Source organism: Rana temporaria, chromosome 4 (assembly GCF_905171775.1).
Source record: "Rana temporaria chromosome 4, aRanTem1.1, whole genome shotgun sequence".
Lineage (NCBI taxonomy): Eukaryota > Metazoa > Chordata > Amphibia > Anura > Ranidae > Rana > Rana temporaria.
The window spans coordinates 317636366-317662551 of NC_053492.1; the positions used below are offsets into that span (position 1 = coordinate 317636366).

General features: G+C 42.8%; 1 protein-coding gene across 4 annotated transcripts in view; it reads right to left on the reverse strand.

The window, feature by feature from the left end:
- The window catches only part of GNG4 (G protein subunit gamma 4), an 86658-nt gene extending 68293 nt beyond the window's left edge, over positions 1 to 18365 (reverse strand). The window contains exons 1-2 of one of the 4 annotated variants that reach the window (XM_040350646.1): positions 18241 to 18365; positions 17106 to 17242 (exon numbers count right to left, since the gene is read on the reverse strand). The gene's annotated coding sequence lies outside the window, so the exon portion shown is untranslated. Of the gene's footprint in view, positions 1 to 17105; positions 17243 to 17672; positions 17950 to 17977; positions 18075 to 18205 lie in introns of those variants that run through there. The other 3 variants (XM_040350644.1, XM_040350647.1, XM_040350645.1) reach the window with 3 other exon arrangements.
- Between the last annotated feature and the right edge of the window lie 7821 nt (positions 18366 to 26186).

The window sequence follows — 26186 nt, forward strand, 5'->3', positions numbered from 1 at the left end:
TGCGATACAACAAAGATTCATCTGGGCCCACAAACCCCCGAGAATTAAAGCTAAGCTACTGAAACTTCCTAAGCACAGAGGGGGAATGGGTACTCCCGATTTCAAAAACTACTATTTTGCGGCACACATAACGAGAATAATAGATTGGCACTGCCATCGTAATCTTAAAGACTGGATACAAATTGAGGATGACCTCTGCCCCATTCCCTTACATTTTTCTCCCTGGATGCCATGGTCCAACTATCCTGCATCTCTAAAGACACATCCACTGATAGGGACCACGTAAAGAGTTTTCCACAAGGTGTCAGGGGGAACGAACATATCAACTTCATTGAGCCCACTGACTCCCTTGTGGAACAACCCTGATTTCCCTCCAGGGATAGAGAACAGCTCTCTCCGCTCCCCTGACGCAGCCAGACCCATACTTGCCTCGGACTGCTTCCGGAACGGTCTGTTCCGGGATTTTGGGGATCTCAAGGCAGCCCTTAATAGGTCTGACCTCTCCTTGTGGACGTACTTCCAAGTGAGGAGCTACCTAAACCACACTGCTAGGAGACCAAATTTTAATAGGCAGCCCACGGAGATGGAGTCGGTGTGCCTAGCGGGTGTACCTGTACAAAAATCTACCTCAATTTCATACGCTTGGCTCAGAGATCAACCGGTACAAGGAGATGACAGATTCAGAGAGAGATGGTCGCAGGCATTGGATATCCCGATTTCGGGGCCCCAATGGAAGAGATCTTGCACCTTTGCACATAAATGCTCCCTGAGCACCAGAACACAAGAAACCGCCTACAAACTACTCACTCACTGGTACGCCACCCCGGCGAAACTACACTCGTGGTTCCCACAGACGCCTGACACCTGCTGGAGGTGCAATGCAGATAGGGGTACCCTGATCCACATATGGTGGCAATGCCCGCTAATTGCTCCGTACTGGCAAAAAGTATGCGAAACGATTAGATTGATCACAGAAACTAAGCTCAAACTCGACGCCGCCTGCTGCCTTCTGCACATTTCCAACATGTCCTTTCGGAGTTACAAAAACTCACTATCCAAACACCTCTTAAATGCAGCCAAGGCCCTTATACCCCTGTTTTGGAGGTCGTCCCGGGTCCCCTCGATACGTGATTGGCTGTCTAGAGTAAAAGAATTCTATGACATGAAAGAAACGGTAGCCCAATCATCTGAACGTACCGAAAAGTTTTTCCACACTTGGTCACCTTGGGTCCAATTTAAATGTTCTGAAGATTTTGATAGATTGGTAGCTGTGACCTAGTGCATTTAATGTTGACGGGGTCCGGGGCGCCTCTTTGAACACTGTGTGAACCTGAGGCCCCGTACTCACGACCAAACATGTCTGCTGAAACTGGTCCGCAGACCAGTTTCAGCAGACATGTTTGGCCGTGTGTTGGCCCGAGCGGACCATTTTGGGACGGATCGGACAGGTTTCCAGCGGACAACTGTTTCCCGGACTTGTTTTAAAACAGTCCGCTGGAAACCTGTCCGCCCGGACATGTACGGTCGTCTGTACAGACCTACCGTACATGTCCTGCCGCCCGCATCCCTCGCATGCGTCGAATGACTTCGACGCATGCGTGGAAGCATATTTAAGGCGGCCCGCCCACGTCGCCGCGTCATTGTCGCGGCGACACCGCGTCATCGACGCGGCGACACCGCGGACACGCCCCGCGTAATGTTTACGCGCGGGCTTCTGTTCGATGGTGTGTATAGCCATCGAACAGAAGTCCCCGGGCAGTCCCCGGCCAGACATGTCCGATGGAAACGGTCTGCAGACCGTTTTCATCGGACATGTCCTGCCGTGAGTACAAGGCCTGAGGCGCAGGGCTGGAGCTGTTACTCGTCTCATTCCCCTAATGTGTCTCCCCCCCCCTCCTCCGTCCCGCTTCTTCTAACCCCTTCTTCTCTTCTCCTCCTGAACTTTTACTTATAGAAACTTCATATGTTACGACGAACTTAATCAGAATGCTAATATTTGAGGTTACATGTATATCTCATAAGGTACTGTTGACATTATGCCTTTGTTCCTCAATAATCGCTTTTTTTTTTCCCTTTGGGTCAAACACAATGAGGTATTGTACATGCGTCAAACATTGAAATGTTTACTGGAATGTTTAAAGTTCTGTATTACGCATATAATGGGAGCTGTGCCTCCCACTGTTGCCCTTCTAATTTATCTTTCAATAAACTGGATGTTATAAAAAAAAAAATGGGCCGCATTTTTTGCAGTGGATTTCATTATTTTTTCAATAACAATTTTCTATTGGTCAAAGGTTCAAGTTTACAAGACATACAGCTGTTTGGGATTTCATTCTTTTATGACAAGCCAAATGCATTTATCAAATACGCTGGTTTTAAAATTAGACGCTTTCCCTATTGAAAGAGGCACCTGTCAGGGATGTCCTCTTCCCCCCCCCCCCCCCCTTCTATTTGCACTCCTCATTGAACCCTTGGCCTATTTAATTAGATCTGATCCAAACATAAAAGGTATTAAATTAGCTGGATGTCATCATAAAGTACTGGTATATCTTTTTGCAGATTATATCTTACTGTTCATGTCATATCCTCATATCACAGCACCTGATCCCCTCTATGTCCTAAACTGTTTTGTACGCATTTCAGGCTTAACAGTTAACTATCAAAAATTGACTGCACTGAACATTTCCTTGCCACCTTCAGACCTTCAGCTTGCTAAAGATTCACTTCCCTTCTTTTGGACAGCTCATAGACTTCCATACCTAGGAATACAACTCACTCCTAAAATAACTGACTTATACTCAGCTAACGTCCCTCCATTACCAAAACAGGTTACTGAATTATTATCATAATGATCCTCCATACCTCTATCCTGGATAGGCAAAATTTATTCAATTAAGATGCTATATTGCCCACGTTTTTATATCTTTTTAGAGTCTTCCTCATCCCAGTTCCATCTCATTTTTTACGGCTTACACAGCGCATAATTATTTCCTTTATCTGGGATAAAACGAAACTTCAAACCTCTAAATCCACACTCTGTCTCCCACAATGCTGCGGAGGTTTAGATATCCCAAATATCTCTGCGATAAAATACCATGCGATCAAAGAAATTCCTTTATGGGTAACAATTGAGTCTATTGACTGTGACCCTGTTTCAGTATCTAACACGTTAATAAAAGTAAAATCAGTTGGTCTTAACATTAACAATTCTATCACAAAACACTCTTTATCCATCTGGAACAGATTCAAAACCTTTCTTGGCCTTCAATGTCCTCATTTACCGCTCTTTTCTTTTGTTAAAAAATCACACTTTTTACCCTGCCTGAATCGCTCCTAATTCTTTCAAAACATGGAATTCAGTTAATTTATCCTGTTTATATAATTTTGTATCTGCCTCCTCCATACATTTGTTTTCTACTTTGTGTGATACATTTGGACTTCCTCAATCGGAACTGTTCTGATATTTGCAAATCAAATTTTTTTTCCAACCTTATCTCAATTCCAACTACCAACTATTCCAGATGTCACGTTTTGAATGCATATGCATTTCTGACCCTCATGCTAGAGGACTTGTTTTGTTTCTCTATAAGCACATTTTAGCTAGTACTAACACTGGTCCCCCCTCATATGTCTTCAAATGGGAACTAGACCTAAATCGCTCATTTAATGCTACTGAATTGTCTAGCATATGATCTAACCCTATGTCTGCTTCTTCTAATGTTGTTGCTGTGGAAACTAACTTTAAGGTGCTAACCTGTTGGTATTTGGTCCACGCTAGACTATTGAAATATGCTTCTGGCTACCCTGGAGCTTGTTTTTCACGGCTGTTCAGAGTCTGGCACTCAACTTCATATTTGGTGGGATTCTGGAAGGCAGTTTTTGTCTTGGCCTCCAAAATCTTTGATACACCTATACAGCCCAATCCTGCTACAGCCCTATTAAACCTGAAACCTGATGGGATCAACAGAATCGATTTATCCTTCTTTTACAGTTCCTAACAGCTGCAAAACAAACCATTGCTAAGGCATGGAAAACCCAATATTTAATTCTAGCTGAAACCATACTAATAAAGCCTCCAGACTTTAACCACTTGTTGACCAGCCACCGTCATTATACTGCGGCATGTCGGCACGATCCCGCAAGTTGCTGTACTTCGGCTCCTTTAAGCGGGATAGCCGGCGGGGGGTGCCATGATCATGACCCGTGGTCGTGATGACCGCCGCCACGAGCGATCACGGGCACGAGAGGCAGAACAGGGACTTGTGTGTGTACTGTAAACACACAAATCCCTGTTCTGTTCTGTGAGGAATGACAGATCATGAGTTGGTAATAGCTAGGAACCACTATCATTTACTCAAGGTCAGTCACTTCCCCCCACGGTTAGAAACACACCTAGGGAACACAATTAACCCCTTTATCGCCCCCTAGTGTTAACCCCTTTCCTGCCAGTGACATTTATACAGTAAACAGTGCATTTTTATAGCACTGATCGCTGTATAAATGCCAATGGCCCAAAAAATTTGTCAAACGTGTCCGATGTGTCCGCCATATTATTGCAGTCCCGATAAAAATTGCACATCACCACAATTGCTAGTAAAAACAAAATAATAATAATGCCATAAATCTATCCCCTATTTTGTAAACGCTATAACTTTTGCTCAAACAAATTAATATATGCTTATTGCAATTTTTATTACCAAAAATATGTAGAAGAATACATATTGCCCAAAACTGAAAAAATTGCTTTTTTAAAAAAAATTATGGGGATATTTATTATAGCAAAAAGTACAAAATATTTTTTTTCAAAATGTTCACTCTTTTTTTTGTTTGTTTATAGTGCAAACAATAAAAACTGCAGAGTTGATCAAATACCACAACAAGAAAGCTCTATTTTTAGGGAAAGAAAGGACATACATTTTGTTTGGGTGCAACGTTGCATGACCGCGCAATTGTCAGTTAAAGCGACGCAGCGGCAAATCGCAAAAATCGCAAAAAATGGCCTGGTCATTCCGGGGCTGAAGTGGTTAATGACACACAATTATTGTCTTGGTAATTTTACTCTATTTACCTTATTTACCTTTATTTCCCTCTTCTCTCTTTCTACTCCTTTTTTGGTTTTCTACCTTTCTTTTAATATTGTGTGGTACTAATAAACACATGATCTCTTCTGTTTTTAATATATACCCATAAGATTGATCTCCTTATTACTGCTAAATGAACCAATAGTCACTAGCTTACTTTTTTCCCTTCTGATGAAATTTTCTAATGTGTTCGATGTAATACTTCATTGGTTTATTCCTTGCACTACTCGTTACATTTTTACATTGTTATGTACTCATCCTGTTCATAAATCGATATGTTTAGCTTTATTGCTATTTTATTATTGTGCCACCATCCTTGTATGTACTCAATTTGTCAATCTTTGTTATATTTAAAAAATAATAAAACACATTTGAAGATAAAATCTTTGTGATGCAATTAATCAGTATGTATTCCTTTTTCTTTAGAGAAGCCAATATTCATGAAGACAGCATGCCCAAATTTAGAGAATTAAACCTGCAAATGATAAAATTGTAATGGGATACATTTTCTTTTCATAGTACTTTATCTCCCAGCATTGTTTTTAAATATGTGAGAACAGGGATATGGCAAAGTAATCCGAAAATAACACAATGAAAGGTAAAGAAAAATAACTATTTTTGTACACTTGCTCAAAACACCAGATATTTCTTATGATCATAGCAATGCATAAAATAGTTGACAACTGAATTGCATGTTGCTTTTCTTTTTACAATAAGCCCTGCCAAGTGTTAGCATTGCTACATGAATGGTAACCTGATTTCAAAAGCAGCTGACCAGGCGGTCATATTTATAGTATTATACTACCCCACAAGAGCCCTGAGACAGATGTCCCATTGTGAGCACTTGAAAGGAGTGATTTATTAAAGGGCCAAAAGACCAGTTATATTGTGTTTGCTTGTAACTGGATTATGTGGAACATTCTATTAGGAAAAAATTATTAGATATATAGCTAGTTGCTTTGAAAAAGACACCTATCCAATTAGTTAGAAATAAACCTGTAAATAATCCAGCGGTAATAAAAAATAAAACATAAAAAAAAAAAATGATATATCACTGTCTCAATATTCTACAATAATATTTTTCCACATTCAACAGCTGTTACGGTTTAGAAATATTTCTGTATTCAGAGGTTAAACTTCTTTTCCTACAGTTACAAATAAGGCCACTGGGTCTTTTGTGGAGACCCTAAAATGTATGTCAGGGCAAAATTACAAAAACAAAACATGTTCAGTACATTGCTGTAATACGTGCAAAATTTCCCCACGATTTTCCCCATTAAAAAATGATTATAGTACATAAAAATACATGTTAATCTGCCAGAATTCATTAATTGTTCTCCTAATGTCCAATAAGGCTGACAACACAGTGCATTTTTTACTCTGAAATCCCAACCATTATTGTCAGCCCTGCCTGCTGAACTGCACCTTTACAACACTATTATCCCCCATATTGCTGCTGACTTGACTCCAGCAGGTCTAAAACACCAGGAACAGTGTCAGCAGCCAAGGAGCCACAGATGGGGCACATCTCCACTTCCTCTTTGTTTCCCTGCAAAGGTAAAGCATAATGGGCTACTATGCATCGCATAGTAGCCCATTTTGTGTCACTTACCTGAAACCGGGGGGGTACGTTGCACGACCGTGCAATTGTCAGTTAAAGCGACGCAGTGCCAAATCGCAAAAAATGGCCTGGTCATTCAGCAGCCAAATCTTCAGGGGCTGAAGTGGTCACCTGAAACCGAAGCCTGTGAGGTCCCCGATTTCCTCGCTGGCTGGAAGCGTCCATTCTTCACCCCTCTTTCTTCTGTGGCAACGGACTACGGCTCGGTGACTGGCCGGAGTCATGTGACATCACTCCTGTGCATGCGGGCAGGAGCCGCCAGTCACGGCATGACCCCATCTAGAAAAGGCATGGCGTGCCCTTTCTAAAGTGCGCATGCGCCGAATACATCGGCACATGCACAGTAGAAATTATCGTATGGGGAATTGTAAATATCTCCTAAATTTCCAGCACCTACAGGTAAGCCATAATCTAGGCATGTAGGTGAAAGTGGTTGTACAGGGTGTGCAACCACTTTCAGGGCAGGCTTCAAGGCACAAAAGGGAGCTCGGTGTCATGCGGACAAACATTGCTGCCACTCTTAGGATAAAACCTCGAAGTGTGCTTGCTTGTGTAACCTAGGAGGTGTGCTGCTGTAGCGAGGAAGGCAATTAGCCATTACACGGCCTAACTTCCTGTAAATAGGAACTGAGCTTCCAGCAGCTGCCCATGCCAGGATATTACAAACTTGGAGATGATATCACTGGGAGTAAAAAAAAAAAATCCCTAAAAGGGAAGCGGGGGTTTAGGGGTTGCCTATTTATACATTTACATGATATAATATGTCCCTTTACCATTTTTTTCTCCCTAAAAAACAGAATAAATACCATGTACGCACTCTTTCTATAAAAATCCTTCATCATTCATTTATCCAGTTTTACTTTCTCCAGTTTGCATGATAAATGGATGTTTTATTCCATCCATTTATCCGCATTACAACCTGATTTTCCATGTACAGGATGTGCCCAGCAAGCTAGTGCATTCAGCTTAGCTTACACATTAGAGACATCTTGCAAAGACTGTATGCCACTAGGTATCTTTTTTTAGAATAATTTTACAATTTTTAATTTTTAATCCAAAATTGTATATGAATTACAGTGCCTTGAAAAAGTATTCATAATCCTTGAAATTTTCCAAATTTTGTCATGTTACAACCAAAAATGGACATGTATTTTATTGGGATTTTGTGTGACAGACCAACACAAAGTGGCACATAATTGTGAACTGGAAGAAAAATAATAAATGGTATTCAATTTTTTTTTTATAAATAAATATCTGAAAAAATGTGGTACGCATTTGTATTAACACCCCCCCCCCTTTTGCTCTGATACCCCTAACTAAAATCTAGTGGAAACTATTTCCTTCAGACGTCAACTAATTAGTAAATAGAATCAACCTGTGTGTAATTTCATCTTAGTATAAATACCATTTTAAAGCATAATTACGTGTTATAATGACCCATTTAAAGTCCAGACCTATGCTGGCCATACACTCCACGAAAAATCATCCGAACAAACTTTCGAAAAAACAAACGTTCCGTCGTTTACGCAAATGATAGTGCCATCATGTAATGACCGATAAATCGTTCAGTGGACATAAATTTAAAAAAATTGGTTAGTTTTTTTTACATATACCTAGTGCAGAAAGTTCGGACGGGAAACACATGAACCTTCCGATTTATCGTTCGTTCGGCAGAAAATTTCCAAATGTGTCCTTCGTTTTTTCGGCTCAAAAACGTTCCCAACGATTATCGATTTTGTGCCCACTAACTGTTCAAAAAACGAAAGAACAGTCTGAATGACCGAATTTCGGCCGAATTTTCATAGAGTGTATGGCCAGCACTAAATCCAATTGAGAATCTGTGGCAAGACTTGGAAATTGCTGTTCACAGATGCTCTTCATTCAATCTGACAGAGCTTGAGCTATTTTGCAAAGAAGAATGGGCAAAAATGTCACTGGTAAAAAAAAAACTTGCAGCTGTAATTGCAGTGAAAGGTGGTTCTACAAAGTATTGACACCACACTTTTCAGATATTTATTGGTAAGAAATTTGGAAAACTATTTTTCATTTCCGTTCCACTTTACAATTATGTGCCACTTTGTGTTGGTCTATCACATAAAATCCCAATAAAATACATTTACGTTTTTTGGTTGTAGCATGACAAAATGTGGAACATTTCAAGGGGTATGAATACTTTTCCAAAGCATTGTGTAAACAGGTTAAAAGTAATGGGACCTAACCTGCTTATAACCGTATACCATTAAGAGCATGAATCAATAATCACTACTCCCAGAATGTGATAACTAACCCTTCCATTACCAGAGAGGTCATTGATGCAAAGATATAGACCAAATTTAGCAGAGCTACAATGCATTAGTTAACTTGACAGGACCAGTCTAAATAATTAAATAATTATTCCAAAGAAAGAAAAAATCTAAATGGGAAGATTTAAAGCCACTGACCTCCAATGATTGTAGGATATTTTTTTTAAAGATGGGAGGTTTTAAAGAGCCACTGACCATTAATGATAGTGAGATCGGTTTTTGAAGGTGGTGTGGTTTTAAAGTACCATTCACCACCAATGATGGGGGAGGGGGGTTAAATGCCTCTGACAACCAATGATAGAGGTCGATGGAGGAATTTTATTGCTACTATTTGGCTTCTGTGAGTGATTTTTAAAGTGCATTTTAACTACCCCAATATCTGCATGTTTAATTTCCAATTGTGGCAATAACAAATAAGTTAGACATTTTGGGGGTGTTGGTACTGTTTTAACATTTTATTTGATGTTGTATGTTTTATAACAGGTAAAGAATATTTTTTTTCAAACTTTTTTCCTCTATACTTTATAAAAAAAAAATACAAAACAAAACACTGTTTTTTTTTATTTATATATATATATATATATATATATATATATATATATATATATATATATATATATATATATATATATATATATATATATATATAAAATCATATGGGTACAGAATACTGCACAAATAATTGTCAGTCAAACAATCACAGCAATGAAATTTTTTTTTCTGGTATTGAAGAGGTATATACAGGCTAGTATTTAAGTGGTAAGAGTGCACCCGTGCCCAGGCTATTAACATTCAGTTACATCCACATATGCTTAACAAGCAGTAAGCCCTGGTTCACACTGGTGCACTATGACAAATCGGTGGCAATTGCCGGCAATGGCACCGTCCTAATCGGTGCACCGCCAAATCTGCGGCACTGCACCGATTTCAAAAAGTAGTTTCTGTACTACTTTTTGTGATTTCAGCCCACGATTTAAATTGACATCTGTGCAGAAACCTGCACAGATGTCTCTGTAATCGTGGCCGAAATCGGGACTGACAAGCGGGAGTGAAATCATCAGTTCAGCTGAACTCGCACGGCTTCACTCCTGCAGCCCAGTGTGAACCTGGGCTTAAAGAGCTTCCCAACAAGCCATCCCCAACCTTTTTGCTGCTTGCAATGTGAGGTAAGTCATTCTCAAAGATCCTTTAAAGATCACAGATAATGGTGGCAATTTACAGTTTGATTGTATTATCTGATCAATGTGTGATTCGATCAAAATGATTGAGTTTGCAGATGCATAACTTCCCTTCTGATCAATTTAAACTTGATTTAGAGCAGATTAGATTAAACTGAGCTGATATACTAGGGTGGAAAATTATCGCTTGTGTTGCATTGATCAGCAGTATTGAGAGGCTCATGAATTTAATCATATTTCCACTGTTCAGATGAAGAGGTTGCATGGTTAAAATAGAGATCCGATTGATAATATACACCTGTATCTTCCATAATATTGTATCTCCTGGGAGAGATTGACTGAAAAGAAACTGAAAATTTATAAAAATATGTATAGTTGAGGTGCAGCACCATCCGGGGGCAAAAACACACACAGTCCAAGTGCAATATAGGAACTTGTATTGAAGTAATGTGAAGACAGTTCACAATAAACCTAGTAAGAAGGCCGCCCAGCCAGTAACACTCACAGGTCCAACAGCATGTAGACAGTGGAGAAAGTAGACTGCACCTGCCTACACCCCCCCCCCCCCCCCCAATACTATCCTCGGCATCACAAGAACATGGAAACAACAATGGGTCCAGGTGCAGCTTATATACTATTTGAAGAATGCTGGTTCAAACTTCTTGTTCACTGCCACTGTTGCATCCGTCTTTTCTTGTTCCCACACAACCGCATCTTCCACCACATTGTGGAAGGAGGTGGCAGGTTGCACCCTAACTTTCTATTGCAAGGATCTCCGGACTGGGCCAACCTTCAGTCCAGCTTTGAACTGATCCCTTAGTATATGATATGAGTTAGTGATGTCAGCGCAGCTGCGCACATCGCTCTACTTCAGAAATTCTGCATGGCTGCCGCATAATGGGTGAGATTCTCGCCCTCCTGCTGTTTCTTAAGGAAGAACCTTTGCCTCAGCTCCGGAAGTTGTATCTTCTCCCCAAACATGCCCTCCAAGTGTGATACAATCTGTTCTAAGGTAGCTTGGTCATCCTCTGGCAGTGACATCACCGCATGGAGAGTGTCATCCTTTAAGGCCCCGTACACACGGTCGGTTTGGTTCGATGAGAATTAACTGAAGTTCATTTTCATCGGACCAAACCGACCGTGTATATAGGCTATCAGTCTGGTTTCCTTCGGTCCAAAATTTCTAAACATGCTTCAAAACCGAAGCGATGGACCGCTGCTCCATCGGACCAAACCGATGGTTAGTACAGAAAAGCATTGGTTCAAAACCTGTGCATGCTCAGAATCAAGTCGACGCATGCTTGGAAGCATTGAACTTCTTTTTATTCAGCACGTTGTGTGTTTGACGTCACCGCGTTCTGACCAGCTCGGATTTTGGACTGATGGTGTGTACACATATCAGGCCGTACGGCCACTTCAGAGGTGAACCGATGAAAACGGTCCGACGGGCCAGTCTCATCGGTTTGGTCCGACCGTGTGTACGGGGCCTAAGGAGTTAATAGCCAGCTTCGCCGCCAGCCAGCCTGGGAACCTGACACTCTCCAGTCTCTCCTCCCACTTTGTTCAAGCCATTAAACTTCGGTATAAAGGTTAAGGTTGATGCTAGTGGAGTCACGCTGGAACCCAATCCTCCTTCCACACCCGCTGCAAAGGACATATCCTCCTGACTGCCACCAAGTGCAGGTGAGATGCAGAGTGGGGCGGTGACAATAACACACACAGTGCAAGTGCTATGTGAGAACTTACTGTATATTGAAAAAATTTAAAGATAGTTCACAATAAACCTGGGGGGAAGACAGCCCAATTGGGAACACTTACAGATCCAACAGTGTGTAAAGAGCAGGGTTCAGCTAAACTGACAGCACCTTTTGAGAGAGGCAGAATGTAGCCTTGCTGTCTTGTGACCAAGCAGGAAGATGTTCAGATAAGCTGCAAGCCCTACACTTTCCCTCCTTGTTAGAAACCTTTCCCTGCCGCTAGTTCCATCCCTAATAGGTGGGGTACCAGTCCCTATTCAACCCACTTGCAACATCCCAGGATGGCTACAAGAGTAAAATGGAGCAGCAGCATCCAATAGGATAATTTCCCCAGTGACCCAGGTAACCATAGAGGAACCATGTTCCTCTTGACTTCCTCTCCAGCTCCGAAAGAGTGCCACCTGCAGTAGAGAAAATAGACTGCACCTGCCTACATGTGTACTGCCACCATTAGACTGTAAGGTCAGGTTAGTCACTCACCAAGAAACACGTATTGTTTGTTTACATTGGAAGGCTGGAAGCCTGTCAAGATTTTAATGTAATAAAAAGTAACAGAAAAGGCAGACTGCAGTGCTTATGAATATAGGTTCATTAAAGCCCAGTTAGCTAAACAGATTATTATAGCCCAAATAAAATTATGCAACATAAATTTGTCATTTAACCCAAAAGACAGAGGATGGTGATAAAAAAAGAATTATTGTTGGGAAGCTTCAGAGAGGAGATGATTATTGCAGCCAGAGCTGTTTTTTTAAAACCTGCTAGTGGAACCTTTTTCCCGGAGTTGAGCTTTAAGTAATTTATTCAATCATCTATCTATCTTATAGATGTTAAAATATCAGATTTTCTGTAATCACAAAATATTCATGAAATTAGTAAAGAAAAACCCCTCTTCCTCCTCAATATAAATATATATATATATATATATATATATATATATATATATATATATATATATATATATATATATATATATATATATATATCTTTAAATTGTAATTTTAAGTAGGACTGAATAATGGTAAAAAATGGAAGTACAGCTGTGTTTTATCACCCCTGACTGCCCCCAGACAGCCTATCAAGGCAGCCGAAGGGGATCCTAAACATGCTATGTCAGCGATGCTTTTCCAAGCATCAAACTCACGCAATACAGTCAGTGGGACTGCAGAAATCCAGGTGGTGTGCAGTACAACTTCCTGAATGCCTGGAAGCCGCTGTTCTAACGCCCTATGAAAAGTGATGCATGATGGAATGTTTTTCAGCGACTACCGAACCTAGCCTCTAACATCCTCCCAGCATGCCAATTACCTGGGTTTAACCGCAGGAGGAGCAGATGGTGCAACTGTAATAGAGATTTTGACTATAACTGCTATTCCATTTTAATTACCCGCTTTATTCTCACATTTTAGGACGCTAAGAACAGAACATAATTTCACTTTACTTTATTTTTGTTCTGTTAACTGCCGGTTTTGTGTCTTTTTTATTTTTTTAATAACACAGTATATCTAAAGCCAAAACGTAATTTTTTATTTATGAATTTATTTATTTTTTCCCCCCTCTACTTCCTGTCCTACAGACACAACTAAAAGTAAGTGGACAGTCTCTACAAAGTAAGCAACATTCCAGTATGTAAAAACCATCAGAAGAACAAGTGCCCCCATGGGAAGATTGACCATCGTCTAATATTTGGTAACAGCAAAATGTTGGATTTCCACACATTTCTCATTAGCAATGATCACCTACAAAATACAAACAGTAAGGGCCTGTGTGTACAGGCTTTTGGCTTGTGTAGATTGCATTAGTTTGACATCAGAACTCATTGACAGATACATTTGTCCTCCTTATCACCTGCATTTGACCTGCTTCAAGCTAATTTTGCATTTCCATAGACTTACATATGAATGTGAAACTTGCTGATGCAAATAAAAGCTCAGATCTCCCCAGTAAGAACACAGGCAGCAATAAAAACATGACACGGGTTCTAATCCTCGCCTACTCTATTAAAATGTAAAGTAAAAGGTTTGCTTTACATAAGCTTTACAATTATCAGTCACAGGGCATATTAATAATAGTTTCTATGAGATAGGAGTGGCCCCTGTTGTTATACACTAGGCCATAGATGTTATCAGGGCCACCATTAGTGGGGTACAGGCATTACACCTGTAAGGGGCCCAATGGTTTTTGATTTTGATTTTTTTTCATTTGACTCCCCCACCTTTAGGAACTCGCGGCAAGGGCACTGCCCTTTTTCTGAATGCAGAACTGCTCCACATTTCTCAAACTCCACATTTCTCAAACTCCACAGATGTAGAGAGATGGAAATGGGGGTAGGACCATGTTCTGAAACTTGTAGGCTGATTAAAGTTTTGCCTGTGAAGACATCATAGACATGAGGTTTCTGCTTTGGATTATACCTAGCTAGGTGTGGAGGAGTGAAGGATTAAAAGCCAGCATTTGAATCCAGCATATGAGTGGAGCACTGGAAGGTTGAAGCAGTGTACTTTTCTTTGGCTCTACAGATTTATGTTTCAAAAATCTGTGAAATTTGAAATGCTGGGTAATATCAGGAAACCGTTGAGTTAAAGCCCAACTCTAGTCCCACTGGAGGAATTTCCCATAACTTCCCACCTCTGTGACCCACTTGATTTCCTTAGTTTGGTGGCCAACATCATTCAGCCCCCTCCCTCTGAGCCTATATCATGGACCCAGCCTGTGACTGGACAGTGAAAAGAGAAACAGCACAGTGATGTGCTAATTTCTCTGTGACTCTACTTCCTCCTCCTATCAGCATGCTTCTTGTCAGCACAGGAAATGATTGGCTCCTTGTTCTGCTTCTTCCTTTAAAACTCCAGCCCTGTTGTATATGGATTGCAAATATCACAATACTTGATCTAATACCATGCATTTACCCATATAGAAATGATTTCAGAACTGCATTAATTAGTTTATATTTTATCTGCCTGAAAATTAACTTTAAGGCATCCCATTTATTTAATGTGTGCGTTAAATGCACCGCACTGAACCTGAGTGAGGTGAAGGAACCCCAAATGAAAGTGATCACCCTAGAGCAGGAAGTGTGACACTGACAGGATCACCATGTGAAAATAATGGAGAAAAATGCCAGATAAAGAAGATGCGGCCACGACATCTATAGTCCGGTTAGCTGCAATATATTAGTGTATAATATATAAATTTGTTCTTGGGTTTCACCACACTTTAACATTGTGCTGTCAGTTACATTTTTCCCCATCAATTTAATCAGTTTGCTCCATTGATGTACCTTGTTGGATCATTTATCAGTCACTGTGCTTCAGTCATTTTTTAATCAGCTTCTAAAAGGGAAAGTGAAAGCAACCTACAGATAAAGAAGTACAGTATATGGAAACCTTGATGTAACCAACTGCGTAACTGGAAAATAATTGCCAATTTTTTCAATGCTTCTGGTGAAAATCAACATAATCTGCAATCAGACTCACCTCTTTTTATCATGCATGGTTTGCTTGTGTGTCAAATTGTTTTGCACAGCTCTTTAATGTATACGCGCTTTACAGTTTACATTGACTCATCATCTTCACATGCCAAGTATGTCAGGGCTGGTTTATGAAAACGTATGTACCCGTATTACTCGAGTATAAGCCGAGTCATGCTACCACTTACTTGTCTCTGGTGTGTCACTCCTCTAGAGCAGGGGTCTCCGTATCCCCCCCCCGCAGCTCGCATCCCTCCCACTCGTGTATTACCGGTATTCTCACTCGCTAGTCTTTCGCTTGTAGCATAGCCGCTGCTGAAACTCCTGCCCATGCCCTGACGCTCTGCGCTATGATTGGCGCTCCGATTGGCTGCTGGGACTGCCATGTCCTAGCAGCCAGTGACATCATTGGCTCGGCACCTCCCGGCTACCCGCCTACTGTTTGTATTGCACTGCATTTTACGGCGGGAGTCGGGAGATGAAAGAGAGCGGAAGTCCGCTCTAATAATAACTAAGGCAAGCAATACAGTACAGTGTGGACGTACACAGATAATGAGGACACTGATTGGACACTCTGATTGGACAATGATGGGGAAACTCTGATTGGACACTAATGGGGACACTGATAAAACACTTATGGGGACACTCTGATAAAACACTGATGGGGACACACTGATAAGACACTGACTCTTATCAGAGTGTCCCCGTCAGTGTTTTATCAGAGTGTCCCCGTCAGTGTTTTATCACAGTCTTATCAGACACTGATGGGGACTCTCTGATAAGACACTGATAGGGACACACTGAAAATAAAAACTGATGGGGACACTCTGATAAGACCAGTAGTACGTACCAGTAGCTGCTGAATTTCCCACTCTAGGCTTATACTCGCGTCAATACATTTTCCCATTTTTTTTTAGTAAAATTAGGTGCCTCGGCTTATACTCGGGTCGGCTTATACAGTATATATGGTATATGAAATACAGCAGAGGTAGATTAGTTACCCATAGCAATACATTTCCTTGAATAATTGGAAAGAGAAACCTTGTTGGTTGCCGTCATAAGGAAATCCATATTTGCTCCAGTGAACTATGCTCCTACTTATAAAAAAAAAATCACGCCAGTGCCTCAAACCCACAGACATTGCTTTTTCATGCATGTAGCTCCAGAAATTTCTGCACCCGGGAGACTGACAATGCATGGTGACAATGTCCCAGATTTTTGTGAATAATTGCCAGGTAGACAAAAACCGTACCAAGCGCAATTATAGTAACCTATAGCAACCAATCACTTGCAATGTGTCAAATTCCCACAAGATCATTTACCTTCAATAACTACCAGAAATATACTAAATAAGCCCAATAATTATGTACATATGTATTCTACACATTTTCTTCACCATACATGTTTAAATTTGAATTGAAAATGGACCCTTAATGCAATCAATCTGGTTGTTTACTGTACCGAACTGTACCTCTGTGTACACTATGTAGCGGGGAGGTGGCAGAAATAATTTCCATCGCCTGATTCCCACTAAATATGCATGTAGAGTTGGTACAAATCATCAGCCTACAAAACAAGGCCATTTATGAGCTTGCAAGGGAAATCCCTTCAGAAGACATGAGCTAGTAGGTAAATATAACAAGCAATGCTTAAGCTTCTGGATATAACAAGTCATTATGATCACACTGCTGCGACTCACCAGTTCTTTGTGTCTGTATTATAGAATACAGACTTGGATGGCTGTACTCCAGAGCGAAGTAATCCTTTTCAAGCAATCCTTGTATCCTTCTTTCTGGCTCTTCTATCAACACTGACATACCACCCACGGAAAATGAACTGCAAATACATAGAAGAATTAGGAAGTGCGTTAGACTTTGAAACTGAAGCGACTGCACAGTGACCTAGATATGAAATATTAAGCGTGTTGACACAATTACGGCATAGGCTGCAATCAATACAGCAGCTAATTATCCTTTCCATGATACGTTACATATTGCACCGATAGAAGCAGAAGAAAATCCTAAATATCATTCAGCTTGTTTATGATATGCCCATAAAGCAGGGGATTTGAAAGAAAATCTTTGCTAATGCAGCGTCTCAAGCCTATTCCTGAGATTCCCTTCTTTCATGATGTAGATTATTGTGCTAGAGATAGGAGAAGTCCATCTGTCACTTCATCCTTCTACAAAGCAAGGGAGTATCCGATTGCTCCAGCCCAGATTCCGAATACATGGAAGAATTGGCACTGTTCATAAGCACAACTTACCGGCAGGGAACATTGTGGACAGGCAGATCACCAATGACACCCAAGAGTGAGCCTCCTAGAAAGATGTGCGGCTTACAAGACAAATAAGGTGAAGGGAATAGAAAGAAAATGCCAAAAGGAATTTGCTCATGGCAGCTCCTGCGCTTGACTGCTGTTCTAATTGATTCACTATAGAAACACACTGTTCGCACCCACGCTCACTTCACCCCATCACAGAAATAGCATCGCAGCCTGTCAGCACAGGAACAAATCCCTTCCATCACTTCCATGCATCATATAACAAAAGGCTCCTTATTTGCTTCTACCTCGCTCCATTCTGCTAGCCATCTTTCACCGACGATGCCTTGGCTAATGGATTCCCAGTGATTTTTTTTATGCATTCTGCCCTCTGGCAGCATTCTAAATTTAGCTTTTCCCATTTTGTCATCTCAGAATCTGTGCTTTACAATGGTATAGCCCAAAAAAGAAAAAATGCTCAATATAGGCGGCAGCCTTCCAATAAAACACAAATATTTGAAATGATCAACACATACATGTTCATGTGTAAAAGAAAAGAGTTGTTTCTCACTGTGGCCAGGGCAGCTTCTCCTCCTCACTATGGAGCTGTGTTCGGTGTGTGCCTTTGTGGCAGCTCTTTGTACGTCACTGGCTCCAGTCGCTGCAGGATTCCCCTTGTGGAGGAGAGAATGTGCTGTCATCACACAGAGGACTCACATGCAGCTGAACCACAGCCTGCTAGCCCTGCAATCTTAGCCCATGGCAAGACATTTCTATAGGAAGGCTGAGCGCCATTCCATTTACATGCCCACCAGGCCAAGTGTTGCCACTCTGCCATGGCATAGCAGTTAAGCACTTCTCTTTTATAATATAACATGCAGTTTTGTTGCCTTGGGCTGCTCTGTTAACAACATATAAAAAAAAAAGACCATTACACAAAAGGAAGGCAAAGCAATTGTACAAGCAAAGTGCTGCATATGTGAAAAAAAGGCCTCTGTGTCAGCCCATCAGAACATTGTAAAGAGCCTCCCGTGTGTACTGTACATTTTTGGGTTGCTTATTAAATTAAAGCTCGATACTTATCATCCCCGCTTTTCTGGGCTGATACAAATAAACCCTTCGATATCAGTCTCAATAATAATAATAATGGCACAGTAATCAAAGTCTCTCCCTGCAGCAGCCTGGAAAAACAACAACGCCCCTCAGGCGTATATCAAATGTGTCTCATAAACCAGTGCTTAAAAAACACTTATGGGTTTATCTTCCTTTATAAATTAGACTTAATGGATTCTCAACAGATTATTTGACCCCTAGTGAGGGTGGATCAAATAAAGCTTGATTCCAAAAAAAAAAAAAAATTGGAATCAATTAAATTGGCTAGACAAAGAAAATTTGTACTCATAGAAATTAAGTAAATTAAAAGAAGCAAGTGCTCAGTATTATAAATGTTCATTATTGTTAAAAGAGATTTGAATCCTGGGGTTGAAGCTGCCCTGGATTCATTTAAAGCGTAACTCCACTTTTGTTGAGAAAAAAAAAAAAACATTTCCCTCTGGGAGATCTATGTACATTGCAGGGATTATAACAACCTTTGTTGCAGATTCCTACCATTTGTTATTCTGAAGAAATCCCTTTTGTTCCTCTGTGCGGAGTGGAACTAATGGGCGTGGTTTTTATAATTATCAGGCACTGAGGAAAGCAGCTGGGCACTGAGGAAAGCTGCTGGGCCTGCATCCCTTTAGATGTGATTTCCTACTGGAAGTATCTCAAAAAATGATATTTGGGGATGACGAAAATCTGACTTGAATCTTAGGCAGACTTCTGGAAAAAATTAATGAGCCAATCACACAAGCAGGAAAGGATTTTTTTTCTGATGGGTGGTCAGTACATATTCTGTGTACAGAACAACTCCAGGTAGCCATATTGCAATGCATTTTCAGAAAGTTACAGCGGCTGCAGATTAAAAAGGATCTGTGACCACACATTTACTGTAACCTCCAATTTTGAGGCTAGTGTGTTCCAGCATTCATTTGCTGTTCTATTCGATCATGTTCAAATGCATTGTTTTTAGGTGTACCCACTTGTGCATTTTCAATATATATGTATATTTAATAAATTTTTACTTTTTTACAATATAACTCCCTTTCATTCTGGCTCATTTTCCTTGCCTATAAAATCCCTGGGGCACTTCGGGCTAGATTCACAGCAGAAATATGCCGGCGTATCTACTGATATGCCGGCGTATTTTCAAATTTGCCACGTCATATCTTGATTTGGAATCCTCAAACCAAGATACGACTGCTTTTGGCATAGATTCGACAGGCGTACGGCTTTGCACGCCTTCGGATCGTAGGTGTAATACTCCGGCGGCGACTGGGTGAAGTTTGCGTCGTTTTCCGCGTCAGGTATGCAAATTAGCTGTTTACGGCGATCCACGAAGGTACGCGCGTTCGTCGCATTCTCTTACGTCGTCGCTAGTCGGCCTTTCCCGTCGTAAAGTTACGAGTGCTATTTAGGTGGTGTAATATTAGACCATCCATGTTAAAGTATGGGCGTCGTTCCTGCGTCGAATTTAAAAAAAATTTTTTTGCGTAAGACGTCCGGGAAGACGAAAGGACGTAACGCACGTCGCCGTTCAAAAAACACGTCGGGGCGCCGTAATTTCGCGCAAAGCACGGCGGGAAATTTTCAAACGGAGCATGCGCAGAACATTCGGCGCGGGAGCGCGCCTAATTTAAATGACACACGCCCCATTTGAATTAGGCGGGCTTGCGCTGATGGATTTACGTTACGCCGCCGCAAGTTTACAGGCAAGAGCTTTGTGAATCAAGCACTTGCGCTGAAAACTTGCGGCGGTGTAACGTAAATGAGATACGTTACGCCGCAGCGCAGGTACGTGAATCTGGCCCTTCATTTCCAAAATGTTCTCTTTATTTGGGATGTGGCAAGGATTGCCAGTGATGCACTCCTGATTGTTTCCTCCCCTTATTTTTTTTTTCAGTTTGAAAAAGAAAGGTAATTTTTAACAACATTCAATTACAATATGACGTGTGTCGTAATTGTATACGCTATATCATTTTTTCTTTATTTTCTATTTTTTCCCCCACGAAAGGGGAGTTACCCTTTAATTTCATTTAGATTTTAACGCTCTGTATCTCATAAACTAACACTTAAAAAACACTTGTGGGGTTCTCTTTCTTATAAATTAGATTCAATAGATTCTCACTAGATTTCTTGACCCCTAGTGAGTGTGGATCAAATAAAACTTGATTTAAAAAGATATGTTTTTATTAAGTACACATTTTCTTAGTCTACCCAAATTAGTAAAAGAATTACAAATACAATTCTGTTGTGTATACACCACTCCTGCACCGCCCCAAAGATGCTGCTTGCAGGATTTTTTTCAGAATGTCCCGCAAGTGCACTGCCACGGTGTAAAAAGTCACACTGAAATGATTGGGTGGGCGGTTTTCAGGCATTATAGGCCCCCCACATTACAATACGATTATGCCTGTTAGTTTTTTTTTTTGCTGCTGTACATACCTTGATACAGCATATTCACCCGTGGCTTCGGGGTTGCGAGTCCCGCGTGAGTGGGCGTTCCTATCATGCTGGTGATTGACGTTTTGACAAAAAACGAGCTCCCCCCATCGCGTAAGCCGCATCACGATTGACGAAAGGAGCCGAACGGCGAGTCGGCGCTATAGTGCGCCTGCGCATCGCCGTTCGGCTCCTTTCGGCAATCGTGACGCGGCTTACGCGACGGGGGGGAGCTCGTTTTTTGTCAAAACGTCAATCACCAGCATGTGAGGAACGCCCACTCCCGCGAAGCCACGGGTGAATATGCTGTATCAAGGTATGTACAGCAGCAAAAAAAAACTAACAGGCATAATCGTATTGTAATGTGGGGGGCCAGTGTAATAAGAAAAAGTTGTTTTTAGGGTGAACCTCCCCTTTAAGAAGATAAGATAGAGAAAAAAACTTGGAGGGAAGGATGGGGCGGGAAAATTAAAATCCAATCCGGGCAGGGCGCGGCTCCAGACAATTTTTTTGGGGGGTGCTATGGTGGTGCTTGAGGTAAAAGTGGGGGTGCTAATGCGGTGCGCTACCTGTGGGCGTGGCCAAGAGTGGGTATGGCCAGCAAGTTGCCGCAGTCAGAAAGTGGAGGATTCTTCTTGGCGTACAATGGTGATCAGTATGTTCTGGCATCTATTTACCAATAAAAAGACCAAAAATGCAGCACAACTCTACACTTCCTTTATACAATTCTACAAGTGCAAAACAACCAATGTATTTCAATATAGTAGTGATGGTGTCACCCCCTCTGCAAAAATATTTTGAGAAATTGCGGAGCTTCAATGTGCAAATAATGGTGAAACCCCTACATACAAATAATAATAACAGAGATGCAAATATTAGAACATAGTAGAACATACCTGCAAAAGGTAAGACATATTGCAGAGCTGCAATGTGCAAATTGTGGTGAAAACCATAAATATAATCATAATAATAAAATGTAACATGTGTACATCAATTGAACATTTTATTATGAATATATATATATAGGGGGTTTCACCACTATTTGCACATCGCAGCAATATTTCTTACCTTTTGCAGAGAGGGTGACACCATCACTACTATGTTCTAATACACTGGTTGATTTGCATCTCTGTTATTATTATTTGTATGTAGGGGTTTCACCATTATTTGCACATTGAAGCTCTGCAATTTCTCAAAATATTTTTGCAGAGGGGGTGACACCATCACTACTATATTCATATTGCAATACATTGGTTGATTTGTACTGGATATTCATTTATAGGGGTTACCATTGCACCTATAAGTCCATTTGTAAAAAAAAAAATAGATGACGTGTAGGGCAGCGCTGCATTTTTTGCTTTTTATTGATTTGCGTTAGATGAGGGAACCAGCTAACAAGATTCTCTTATTGCTTTTGAGATTGTTTTAGTTGCAGCGGTTTTACTTGATTTGTTATGTCCTCTGTATACTGGTAACCACGGCCCTGCATGCTGGTGGTACATGCTTGGTGCAGGAGGATGCTACGTGCAGGGTGCAGGAGGATGTAATGTGCAGGGTGCAGGAGGATGTAACGTGCAGGGTGCAGAAGGATGTAACATGCAGGAGGATGCTACTATCAGGGTGCAGGGTTCAGGAGGATGCTTCATGCAGGGTACAGGGTTCAGGGTTCAGGAGGATGCTATGTGCAGGGTTCAGGAGGATGCTATGTGCAAAGTACAGGGTTCAAGAGGATGCTACGTGCAGGAGGATGTAACGTGCAGGGTGCAGGAGGATGCTACATTCAGGGTTCAGGAGGATGCTTCATGCAGGGTACAGGTTTCAGGGCTCAGGAGGATGCTATGTGCAGGGTGCATGGTTCAGGAAGATGCTACGTGCAGGGTTTAGGGTTCAGGGCTCAGGAGGATGCTACGTGCAGGGTTCAGGAGGATGCTACGTGCATGGTGCAGGGCCCAGGAGGATGCTACGTGCAGGACTCAGGAGAATGCAAGTGCATGGTTCAGGAGGCTGCTACTGGCAGGGTTCAGGAGGATGCTACGTGCAGGGTTCAGGGGGATGCTACGTGCAGGGCTCAGGGGGATGCTACGTGCTGGGCTCAGGAGGATGCTAAATGCAGGATGCAGGGCTCAGGAGGATGCTTCGTACAGAGTGCAGGGCTCAGTATAATGCTACGTGCAGGGTTCAGGAGGATGCTACATGCAGGGTTAAGGATGATGCTATGTGCAGGGTTCAGGAGGATGCTACATGCATGGTGCAGGGCTCAGGAAGATGCTATGTGCAGGGTGCATGGTTCAGGAGGATGCTACATGCATGGTTCAGGGCTCAGGAGGATGCTACGTGCAGGGCTCAGGAGGATGCTACCTGCAGGGCTCAGGAGGATGCTATGTGCAGGGTTCAATCAGGGATGCTATGTGCAGGGTTCAGGAGGATGCTACATGCATGGTACAGGGCTCAGGAGAATGCTATGTGCAGGGTTTAGAAGGATGCTACATACAGGGTTTAAGAGGATGCTACGTGCAGGGTTCAGGGGGATGCTACGTGCAGGGTTCAGGGGGATGCTACGTACATAGTGCAGGGCTCAGGAGGATGCTATGTGCAGGGTTCAGGAGGATGCTACATGCAGGGTTCAGCAGGATGCTACGTGCAGGGTTCAGGAGGATGCTACATGCAGGGTTGAGGAGGATGCTACGTGCAGGCTTCAGGAGGATGCTACATACAGGCTTCAGAGGGATGCTATGTGGGGGGGTCAGGAGGATCCTATGTACAGAGTGCAGGGCTCAGGAGGATGCTACCTACAGAGTGCAGGGCTCAGGGGGATGTTACCTACAGAGTGCAGGGCTCAGGAAGATGCTACGTACAGAGTGCAAAATTCAGTGCAAGGTTCAGGAGTGCATTACGTACATAGTGCAAGGTTCAGGAGAATGCTACGTACAGAGTGCAGGGCTCAGGAGGATGCTACATACAGAGTGCAAGGTTCAGGCATGCATTACATACAGAGTGCAAGGTTCAGAAGTGCGTTGTACAGAGTGCAAGGTTCAGGAATTAGTTAAACTGCAAAGACACCAATTAACCACTTAAGGACCGCCTAACGACGATATACGTCGGTACCTGTACTTGGTTGTATAAAGCCCAGCGGTGGGTCGCAGGCGCGCGCCCGCGGCGCGCTCCTGCGACCCCGTCTGAAGCTCCTGGACCGCGGGATTCGCGGACCCAATCGCTGTAGAGTCCGGCGATCGGTCCCCGGAGCTGAAGAACGGGGAGAGCCGTATGTAAACACGATTTCCCTGTTCTTCACTGTGGTGCTGTCATCGATTGTGTGTTCCCTAATATAGGGACGCAGAATCAATGACATCAGACCTACAGCCACACACCCCTACAGTTGTAAACACACTTCAGGGAACACATAACCCCTTCAGCGCCCCCTTGTGGTTAACTCCCAAACTGCAACTGTCATTTCCACAATAAACAATGCATTTTAAATGCATTTTTTGCTGTGAAAATGACAATGGTCCCAAAAATGTGTCAAAATTGTCCGAAGCGTCCGCCATAATGTCGCATAAAGTAAAAAATATTGCATTTTTTTCAAAATTGTCGCTCTACAGTAGGTGTTTGTGATATTGTGCTTTTAGCACGACAGCGTCGCGCTGATACTCGGCGACAGGGTGCCGAGATCTCGCCGACATCTCACACTCACTGGAATAGTGACAGCACATCCCAGCAAGCGCGTCATAGAAGCGACGGGAGATCCGACTTGGATTCCCGCCAATTCTACACGTGTGCGGCGTTTGTTATGAATCCTGAGGGGGAAGTCCCCGCCGGATTTTAAATAAAAATCCGGCATGGGTCCCCCCCTCAGGAGCATACCGGGCCCTTAGGTCTGTTATGGGTTGTAAGGAGAGCCCCCCTACGCCGAAAAAAACGGCGTAGGGGTCCCCCTACAATCCATACCAGACCCGTATCCAAAGCACGCTACCCGGCCAGCCAGGAAGGGAGTGGGGACGAGCGAGCGCCCCCCCCCCTCCTGAGCCGTACCAGGCTGCATGCCCTCAACATGGGGGGGTTGGGTGCTCTGGGGCAGGGGGGCGCACTGCGGCCCCCCCACCTCAGAGCACCCTGTCCCCATGTTGATGAGGACAGGGCCCCTTCCCGACAACCCTGGCCGTTGGTTGTCGGGGTATGCGGGCGGGAGGCTTATCGGAATCTGGGAGCCCCCTTTAATAAGGGGGCCCCCAGATACCGGCCCCCCCACCCTAAGTGAATGAGTATGGGGTACATCGTACCCCTACCCATTCACCTGCAAGAAAAGTGGTAAAAACACAAATAAACCACACAGTGTATTAAAATATTTTATTTTTCTGCTCCGGAGGCCGCCCCCTGTCTTCTTTATTAGCTCTTTTACCAGGGGGGGCTTCTTCTTTGACGTCTTCGGGTGGGTGGGGGCCGCCGTCTGGTTCTCTTCCACCGCCGGGGGGGGTGGCTTTTAAAAAAGCCCCCACCCCCCCGGCGGGTTTCCTCCGGCGTCTTCGGCGGGGCTCTTCTTCTTCCGCTATCCCGACGGGTCTTCTCAACTCTCCGGGGTTCTCCTTCTGTCTTCGCCGCTCTCCGTTGTTGACTCGGCGCACCCCGGTTCTTCGTCTCGCTGTCCGGTGTCTTCTTCCGTGCTGTACGTCTTCTTCTCCTTCCGTGCTGTGATGAGTTCTTCTTCCGTGCTGTGACGTCATGTTCTTCACTTCTCTCCTTCTCCCGATGTTGACACGCCGGTCCTCCTCGCTGAAATGACGGATGCGCGCCTTGCATCGGACCTATATAGGCCTCACAGTCCCATCATGCTCTGTACCTACCCATGTGATACCTACCACGGTGGGGGGGCCGGTATCTGGGGGCCCCCTTATTAAAGGGGGCTCCCAGATTCCGATAAGCCTCCCGCCCGCATACCCCGACAACCAACGGCCAGGGTTGTCGGGAAGGGGCCCTGTCCTC